Genomic DNA, 8,546 nt, shown 5'->3' on the forward strand with positions numbered 1-8,546 from the left:
TCAACCCAGCCCCAGAGCCCTCGTCATGTTTTATTTTGTTTTGCCCTTGACACTGATTGTCTTGGGAACTGTGGCCCCCGAGCAATGGCCAGGAAGTCAGGTCTTCTTGATGTAAATCCTCTAATATCCCCTACAATGATTTTCAGTGCCAATGGTAAGGCCCGCCCAGTGGCTGCCACATGCCCCTGAGCAGACACGTCAGAGCAGATGAGAGCATGAGACAGCATTTAAGAGAATGGTAGGTTGGCCTTGACATAGCTGTTTGGCCTCTCCTCAGAAGTCATTTGTGACACTGACTGTCATGGGTTTCATTAAGAACAAGTCTATCTCTACCAAAGAAAACTGCAAGGTAAGAGGACTTTCAGCTCCAGCTACATATGTCTCCAAACTTACTTACATATTGTCCTGTTTTCAGAAGAAAAAAAATTTACTCAGTGCCTCCCGGGCAAATAAAAACTTTGGTACTACAACCTACAATCCCAGATAAAGTGTAGGTATCTGCTTTGGCAGCTCCCCTGGATCGAGCTGCTCCGGTAGCTCTCCACAAAAACCCTGTGAAGAGATGATCAGGCAGGATAGCCTAGTCTGTTCTTCAGAAAGAAGCTACCCCTGAAACCTCAGTGGCTTAAAATCTAGAAGTTTATTTCTTGTTCATGCAAATTCTGACGCTGGAAGGGCAATTCTACAGGGTGTTTGTCCTGCACACCGTCCGTCAGTGATTCGGGCTGCTTCACAAATATGGTGCCACCAGATCAAAAGGTGGATTCCAGGTCATCACAGAAGAGGAAGAGAGAAGTGGGGGTTGTGGATCAGTCTTTACATGCTTTGACACTTTAGTTGACATAGATCGCTGGATAGGGCTGCTTATATAAAGGTTATCAGTTCAAACCCACCTAGCTGTACCACAAAAGGAAGGAGTCATCTGTTTTCATAAAGGGTACAGCCTAGCCAACCTCATGCAACAATTGTACTCTGTACCACAAGGGGTGAGCATGAGTCAGAACTGACTTGAAGGCAACAGGATTTGGGGTTTTTTTGTTTGTTTGTTTGTTTGGTTGGTTGGTTGGTTGGTTGGTTGATTGGTTTGGTTTGGTGAGTGGGAGGTGGTTCTACCTACAGCATATTAATCTGAAGTAGTCACTTTAGGTTTTTTTGTTTGTTTTTTGAGAGATGTGGAAAAGCTCATTGGCTTTAATGGGGAGTTAACTCTGCCGCAGACGGCCTCCTCAAAATTTCCCTCCGGCTTCATAAACTAGCAGAGATTTTCAATGAAGGAGCCTGCTGGCACCCGCTGGATATCTCCTTGCAAGGTCAGTCCTTTGGAGCCATTGGGAGGGAGAAAAAAGAGACTTTTATTCCTGTAATGAATTCCAGCCCCAGAAATCCTGAGGGGGAAATTCTGCCCTGTCCTCTCGGGTCGCTATGAGTCCGAATTGAATTTATGGCTATGAGTTGAGTTGTAATTCCATTCACTTACTGCTATTGACAGGTTGCTAGATTAGGGCTTGTCTTCCCAAATGCCAGCACTAAACGAAATTGAGCTGTCCAGGCCACAACAAAGGGGTTGGAAATACATCAGGCACACTCATTACACACCTATGGCAAAATTCAGAACTGAGCATGCTCTGACCCAAGTCATGTAGACCCAGGTGGAAGGTCCACCTGGTCATACAGAATAGGACTTCACAAAAGTGCACCGAAATCAACCAATACGATCGACCAATGTCCTCCAGTGGTGTTGGGAGGTGATAGAAGTAGGCCTGGGCTCCTTGTCGCCCTCCCTTGTTCACGTGCTCTGCAAGTGGAGGGTGAGGCCCTTGGGGGTTCCTGCCGTGGCTCCTCAGCTGGTTCTGCACTCCTGCTCAGGTATTCCTCCCATAAAACCGCCATATTCAGCTGCAAACTTTCCCCACCCCTGCCATGCAGCCCGGCGTGATTTCCGGAGATAGTGGGGACTTTTGGGGACTGCGATACCTGAAACTTTCTTCCATAACATTCACATGGATTTACAAAAGTGCTTCTGCCGTATGAATTCTTTCAGCGTTGCTAAGCAAGAACTGAGGTCAACCACCCCAGAAACCTAACACTATCAAGTCAATTCTGACTTATATCAATCTAGGGGGTCCTCAAACTATGGCCTGCGGGCCGCATGGCCCTCAGAGGACATTTATTCAGCGCGCCGGGTGTTTTTGCCCCGTTTTTTTTACTTCAAATTAGGTATGTGCAGTGCGCATAGGCATTTGTGCATAGTTTTATTTTTAAACTATCATCCGGCCCTCCAGCGGATTTGAGGGACAATGAACTGGCCTCCTGTTTAAAAAGTTTGAGGACCCCTGAAAGGAAAACGTAGAACTATGCCTGTGGGTTCCCGAAGTTCTAAATCTTTACAGGAGCTGAGAACCGCATCTTTCTCTGTGAGCCACTAGCGGATTCCAACTGGCCGGCCTCATGGTCACACACATTCCACCAGGCTCCTTGAGCCTTAACTTGATAATTTAATGAAATGATACTTCTCCAAGTCACATTGTATCATGGTCTATAATCTTGCTATTCTAATATCAAATTTAAAATAAGGAATATAGTTAAGCTCCAAATCCATAAGCAATAAGATCATTGAATCTCTTTGGACACTATTACTTAAAAAAAGAAAAAACTCTGTTCAATTATTTTCAGCACAGAAAAGCTTCCAGCGTTTACAGCTTAGTATTTAATTGCTTTTTCTCTTCTTCTTTTGCATTGGTGAATCATTTTGAGCTTATAATAATGTCAAAATAAATAGTTTCCAGAGCCTCCAGGCATTCACTGTGTAATGATCATTTAAAAGATTTCTTGGTTAGAGGGTCCTCAAAAGAATAAAAAGCGTGTCCGCATCCCTGGTCATTTCTATATTCAAAAGAAGAAATTGCTCATCAAATGCTACAAGCCAATTTCTTTCTTCAGCCAAACTGCCCGTTTTAGCATCACTGAATTAAGCAAATGGTTCTACATTTCAAAGTCAACAATGATAATCTTTTCCCTTTAACACGAGCATCTTAAACAGCTCAAAAAGTAGTCGAGCTCTTTATTATGGCTTTTCCTGAGAAAGCTGTTTCGTTGTTTATTTTATTTATTCATCTAGACTTTCATTTTAAGATTTGTGTATTTTAAGTTCTGCTAGTCAGGACATTTAAAACGGAGCCAGATTTTTGTTTATACTTTGTCTTTTAAAATATAATGAGACTGAGCAGTACATCCCTTAATAAAATATAAAGTCTTCCTATTTCTGTTTGTTTGTAATTTCCCTAAGGATAACTCTTAAAGTAGTAAAACCAAAACCCCCCATAATGAATTACATTTGGTCTACTGGGGGTTGTGGCCAACCTTTTGATAGAAAAATCCAGAGACTCCCTTCTGCATCTCCTTTCCCAACCAAACCCCGGTGGCTGGAGGCTGGAAGGAAGAAAGAGGCTGGGCTGCTGGGGCAGGGTGGGGAAGGGGTAACCTTGCAGATTATTTCAAATTCTACTCTGAAGGCAGAAAGTTATCCAAATGAGATAGCTAGAGATTCACTTCCTTAGAAAAAGATTGAAATTAATGTGTCCCTTAGAAAAGCCAAAGGAAAAAAGTCGTTATTAATTTAGGCAATTGAAGAACTTTGAAAGCCATGTCTAGTACATAAAAACACCTGTCCCTAGAGCCCATCGGCCTAGGAAACTGAATTTTTATACCATGTAAAATAAAGGAAGGTCATTTCTTAGACTTGCTCAACAGAAGATTGTCATTTTAAACCGGTTACTGTAATGAGAAGCTGGGTTTTCGTAAAAAGGACTGAATGCTTGAGTCAGTGTGAAATGAAATTAGAGATGCATGTTCTGCGCATGGCAGCATTTCCGGTGGAGTCTGTGTTCCCGTGACTGCTCTCAATCTGTCTCGTGCCTTCTGGGAAACTCACAGTGTGGTGCCCACATCTAGTCTCTCGGACTTTCTTGCCAGCTTTGGAAAGGTGTTGAGTCTGTTGGATCTGCTGCACAGAGACAGCATGCAAGTGGACCCTTCCCACATTCCTCAGAGAGCAGCCCCCCAGTGTAAAGCTGTGGGTGAGGTTTGATGACCTTTGCCCCTTCATCATCCCGCATTCTTTGAGGGACCCAAGCGCTCCCCCGAGGCATTACCGGAGAAGCAGCTACCCCATAGTTTCCAGATGGTGGGTATCAGCCTGTGTGCTCATTGGGATCGCCAGAGAGCTGTCCAAAAGACATCTTTGTCCCATCTCCACTGAGTCCGATTTTATTGGCCTGGAATGCAGCCTAGGTGCTTGGATTTTTTTCTCTCTCATAAGTTTTTATTGTGAATTGGGTGAAGGTTTACCAAGATCATCAGTTTTTTATTCAACAATTCATACACATTGTGTTTTATGCCACTTATTGCAATCTCCACAATATAATATGACTTGTTCCACTCCCTACTTATGTCTTCTGTTTCCCTTCCTCCTCTCTTCCTACCCTTCTGAACTTGGGCCTTGGATTAATACTGCCCTTTTGAGATCAAATGGTTTGCATGCCTCACTTGAGTAATTGCTCCCATTATAGACCAATCTATTATTTGGCTGAATATGGAACCACAGGTAGGAGTTCATTTTCAAACTTAGTGAATAAGGACCATCATTTCAGAGGTTCTGTTAGTCCCTATCCAGCCAATAAGCCTGGTCTCTTTTATGACTGTGAATTTTGCTTCACTATCTAGGACCTTTTGATGTGATCCCTTTCAAAGAAGTTGGAATTGATAGTTGGAGATCATCTAGTTATTCTGTGCTCAGAGTCATGAAGTCTAATGTTCATGTGGTCCACTCACCACTCTTTCCTCCAGAGTGAGGGTGACAATATTTGCCACCTAGATGGCCACTTGTGAGCTTCTGAGATCCAGCTGCTACTCACCAGCGTGGATGTCGACCATAGTCTTTACAGTCTAGGTAATGACAATTGTTCTTGGTGTCCTTCACAACTATAATCCCCAGCCCCCCAGCCCAATAAAGCACTCCCTCCAGTTGTTCGGTTATGCCTAAGGAGTTTTGATAACTTCATCTTCTGTGTGCTCCGGAATATTCAATTCCCTGGATGATCAGAATGCTCAGTCAGGGCTCAGAATGTTGGTGTTAAGGCTCCTGGTGAGATCCTGGCACATCAGACACAGAGGTTGTGAGGCTAGAGGATGGGCAGAAGGGGATCATACTGAGTCTAACAAGGAAAGAAAAGGAAATGAAGGATATAAGCAATTAAAAGCAAGCGCATAAATAGATACAAATACACAGATGGCCCTTGCAACATTATTCCCAATCTCGCAAACGTGTCAACGGTCTAAATACCCATCAATAGGTGAATGGATAAGTCAAACATGTTGCCTATGGTATATACAATGGACTACTACTCAGCCATAAAGAGAAATGAACTCTTGACACAGGCTACAAGAGGAATGAACCTCATAAGCATTATGCTGAGTGAAATAAATCAGCTTCAAAAAGGACACATTTTGCTTAATTCCACTTACAAGAAATATCTAGGCTAGGAAAATGAATAGAGACAAACATATCCCAATTGTTTCCAGGGATAGGTAGGAAGGTAAGTATGGTTGTTACATAATGCCATGTCAATTGGACAAATAAGTGAGGTGGAGTCTTTCTTATACCTATATGAGTGTCCTTGGATTTATTTCTCTAGTCAACCCAGCCTAACCCAGTAGGGCCTGGAGGGGAAGTGCCATCCCTGAGACGATACTGAGCTTCCATAAGGGTGATGACATAATTTTGGAATGGGTAAGGATGATAATATGAACAACATGCAGAATGCCACTTAGTTATAATCTTGTAGAGCGTGGAAGTGACGAATGTTTTGATGCATGTATATTTAGTACGATTTTTAAAGAGTGTACGCAAAAGAGCAATATGGCAAGTCTGTGTTGCCATTTGCTGTTGCTCAGTTAAAAGCGATTCGGGCCTGTGTAGTCCAAAGGGAACCACAGAGGCTCAGGAGGAAAGCTGGTACCATCTCCAACTAAGACTTGTCTGACCAAATGCAGAGTCTCCCTTCAAGTAACTGACAGGTCAGAGGCAGCTCATCTCTGCTGCAGAAGCAATGATTTGTCTCAATTCCCAGACCACTGTCACAACCATGTCTTGTTGCCCTCGGTGCCCCCCTTCCCCACCACAATAAGTCACTAGAAAGCCATGCTTCATTTAAAAACAAACAAATAAACCCCTTCTGCCTCCATCCTGGCACTGTTTCAGCTTATTTAGCATCATAACATATGTCATCTGTTTCCCTAAACAATCTAACATGGACATGGCACGATGGGACTGATGAGTTAGGCAAATGAGGACCAGCCTGCCCTCTGAACACACACAATGGCATTTGACTTGCTGTCAGTAGATGCTGTCGCGTTTCTTCTCCTCTTTCCTGGAAAATAAATATAGAAAAGAAAGAGGACATGAAAAGGGCTGCAAGATGTTTAGCTCTGGTCTTTCTAGAAAGTGTAGAAAAAAAGTATGTGACCCCTGCCTGCCTTTAGATGCCCCACTCCTCTGGCAAACAAGGATTGCGCACTGACCATGGACAAGACATCTGGATCTGGGGGGAGGATATAACAATTGCCCCCACCAGCAAAGAGTTTCCAGATTTACGGGACTACACAGGCCAGGGAGCAGCTCATAAAAAGAACAAGAAGCATCGCAAAGGAGGGTGTGCTCCAGCACCACTTCGTCCAGCTGCAGACACATGAAGGCAAAGTTTCCTTTGCTTTCAGTCAAGTTTATGATTTCCGCGGCATCCCTTACCAACACCTTCACAAAGATGTAGGTTCTTGGGTTGTTTCGTTCCAAGGCGGACATCACCTTGGTAAAGCCACACTCTATGGACAGCTCATGGTCCAAGAATTCCACCTATATGTTTTGAAAGGGGCCACGTTAAAACCCCTGGCTCAGACTTTCAGGACTGGGCACAATACAGCAAACCCACCATGGGGACAGCAGGATTTGGTAACACTCTCATCTCCATCACAACCTGGACCTGGCAAAGCTATTTTCTTCCACTCACCATCTTTCAATCAATATTTACTCAGCTATTAGTTGCTCCCCAGGCTCAGCATCAGAAAAGTGTTCAAACGTTACCGAATTGTCCATCTAATGGTAGAGGTCTGTGCAAGGGATATGGAGCAAGAGGCTCAGAGATGATCAGTGGGTAACGAGAGAGGGATTCACCTTTATCATTTGTAGAAAGCCCCTGAGGCTTAGTCACATTGGCAGACTTTCCCTGGAGCAAGCAAATAAAGCTGCTCCCGGCTCAGCTCCATTCCTGATCTGGTCTTGCCATGAGACTATCCAGGCTTTGTCCCAACCCCACGTTCTGGAAACCACGAGTGGAAGGAGGTGGATCTTGGGGATACCATGGAAAAGATTGGGCATTGCACAACACTTCATTGTACTCATATGGAGCTTATGCAAAGGCCAAGAGATAGAACCAGGTGAGACTGTGAACAGGACAAGGTGATACTGCATGGTTTAAAATCAGAAAAGGTGTGCATCAGGGTTGTATCCTTTCACTGTTCTTATTCCATCTGTATGCTGAGCAATTTATACAAGAAGCTGGTCTATGTGAAAAAGAACATGGCATCAGGATTAGAGGAAGACCCAAGTAATGTCATTAGGAACATTTTCTCACTAAAAATTTTAGGTCATGGCATCAAAAAAGTGTCATTTTAACCTAAATGGGTTTTTAGACCAGTGAAATAACAGTGAGAGTGAGTCAGCATTGTGCACAGAATTGAGCGATACTGGTTCTTTGGGAAATTCATAATCCAATACTGACACTGCTGAGATAAAGAATGACAGTGAGGAAGATTCTACACCTGAGCTCTGTGATGGGCCAACGTGGTGCTCTACTCTCTTCAGGAATGGATGAGCCAGCTCCACCAAGATTCCCCTTTACTGGAGCACCTGCTATGTATGTAGACGTTGAACACAAGAACGCTTTGGCGTTCCTACAATGATTTCTGACCGATGAGGTCATCGAAAAATTGATTATGATAGCCCGGAGGTTTACTTTCAGGTTTTAACCCCTCTTCAGTTAATTTCTGTGCATGGGGGAAGGTTTGGGGCTTGCTTCATTTTCCTACATACGGTATCTCAGTTTGTCCAACACCATTTGTTGAGCAAGCAGAATTTGTCCCTTTGGATATTTCTGTGTCCTTTTTCGAAGGCTAGGTTCCTGTTGACTGGTGAATATATGTGTAGCTTTTCTGTTCGTATCCATTGATCTATATACCTCTCAGTGTACCAATACACTGCTCTCCCTTAGGGAAAAACAACAACAAAAGTTGTATGAGCCCCTATATAATGATTTTTTTTAATGGACGATGAACTATTTTCCAGGCCAGCACTATCCTATGTTTGAGCACATTGCTGCAGCCACTGTGTCAATCCATCATGCCTTATAGCCTGCGGTACTCATGTTCAGGTATAGTGTTCTGCCATTCACAAGGTTCACACTGGCCAGTTCTTTCAGAAGTGGAAGACCAGG

This window comes from Tenrec ecaudatus, unplaced genomic scaffold (assembly GCF_050624435.1).
Source record: "Tenrec ecaudatus isolate mTenEca1 unplaced genomic scaffold, mTenEca1.hap1 Scaffold_664, whole genome shotgun sequence".
NCBI classification, from domain to species: Eukaryota; Metazoa; Chordata; class Mammalia; order Afrosoricida; family Tenrecidae; genus Tenrec; species Tenrec ecaudatus.